Raw genomic sequence first — 1,891 nt, 5'->3', positions numbered from 1 at the left:
AATGTGTTAGCGCCCGTTAGTATGTCGTCAACGTAAAACCCGTGAAATGCGGCATCGACCACGCGGGGTATGTATGTTGCTCATCAATGCACAGTTGCTTTAGCGCACGTGTTGCTAGAAAGGAGGCAGGGGTATTACCGTACGTAACAGTGCATAAATGGCTATTGGATCTCTTTCGTCGAAGCGCCCTAGAATATAGTGAAAACGTCTGTCGTTAGGATGTAATGATATCTGGTGGTACATCTTCGAGATATCTGCTGTAAAAACAAAAGTATAGTAACGAAATCGCAAGACTGTAGAAACTAGGTCGGTCTGTATTGCAGGTCCGACCAATAGTAATTCATTGAGAGATACACCTGAACTGGTTTTTGACGAAGCATCGAATACCACGCGTAATTTCGTCGTTGAGCTTGATGGCTTTAAAACATGATGGTGTGGAATGAAATAGTGGGAAACGCTAAGGTCTACGCCTGATATCGGCTCCATATGAGATAGAAATATAAATTCATTCATAAACTCCTTATATTGTAAGTAAAGTGTCGTATATTTTCGAAACTTTAATTCAAGGGAGCGAAATCTTCTAAGCGCCAAATCATACGACCTTCCTAGTGCGCTTGCACTCATCTTGAAAGGCAGTTGAACTTGATAACGACCACACGGAAAGCGCGTAACGTTTTCTGTGAAATGAATTTCACTCTACCTCTCCTATTTCGTTAGATTGAGCAACGCATAATTATTGTTTTCTAATTGCCAGAATGCCTTGAGAAATACAAGATTCAATAATACAAGGTTAGATAGTTATTGACAGCTGCGGTTTGTAAGGGAGTGTACAAAAGGTTGCATTTACGAAAGACGGAGATAGGGGAAGAATGAAATCGCTTGGTGCGGAAATGGTACTAGAAAAGTACGCAGAGTAGGCAATTAGTAGTAAAATTCCTTTTGTAAATTCTAATTTATTTGCAGGAAATCTGGCATTTTAAACGAAATGTTGAGCGTAATATTGATATATCTACGTGAATTACGTAATTTATGTGCATTTAGCTGTATAAAAATTGCCTTAAAATTAAAATAAGACTACTATGAGATTGATGTAAATATCCAATTTAAAAACAGTTTATGTTTTCATCAGTTAATATGCTTCATATGCATATACAAATAAACATATTGCACAAAAGCTTGTACTTTATTTCACACCAAAGCTACACTGTTTCTATGTAAATTTGCAAAGAAGCACTCCGGTGGCTCTGCTAAGGGAGCGGTGTGAGAGAGACAACTGTCAGTTTATCGAACCTTGTATTATTGAATCATGGTCTTGATAGAGTCATTGAGTGTAGAGTCTTGGTGTGTGGTCGCACACTGCACCATATTGCTGTATGAATTGTTGTTTGTCGAAGAGAGCCTTCCAGCCACGACCCAACCGAAAATAGTATTTTGTGCTATTGGTAAACAACGCCCAAGTTTGACTTGACCAACAGACAGAATTTCATAAAATGCGTCGACGCCTATGAGGAGATCAACACGTTGCGGCTCGTTGAAGAGAGGGTCTGCTAATCTGAGGTTTTTTTGGAATGGTCCAGTTCTCAATTTCCAGTTTTTCTTTAGGCAACGGGCCAGTTATGTGGTTTAAAACGGTGCCTTCCAGTGTGATAGAAAAGTTGTTGAAGCGGGATTTTATTGTCAGTACAGAATTATATTTTGCAGACATACGCGTGTTGTTAGCGCAAAGAAAATGTGTGGGTGAATATTGACGTGTTTATCCTGCTATTCTGACAATTCGTTCAGAAATCAAATTTAAGTGCGAACCAGCAATGTCTAGCAATGCTCGACAAGGGATGCTCTGGTTATGGTTGTTAATCAAATTTACTATAGCAGTTCCTAATATATTTCCGTC

This window comes from Rhagoletis pomonella, unplaced genomic scaffold, assembly GCF_013731165.1.
Source record: "Rhagoletis pomonella isolate Grant_MI unplaced genomic scaffold, Rhpom_1.0 Rhpom_scaffold_00004, whole genome shotgun sequence".
Lineage (NCBI taxonomy): Eukaryota > Metazoa > Arthropoda > Insecta > Diptera > Tephritidae > Rhagoletis > Rhagoletis pomonella.
This window is presented reverse-complemented; position numbering follows the sequence as displayed.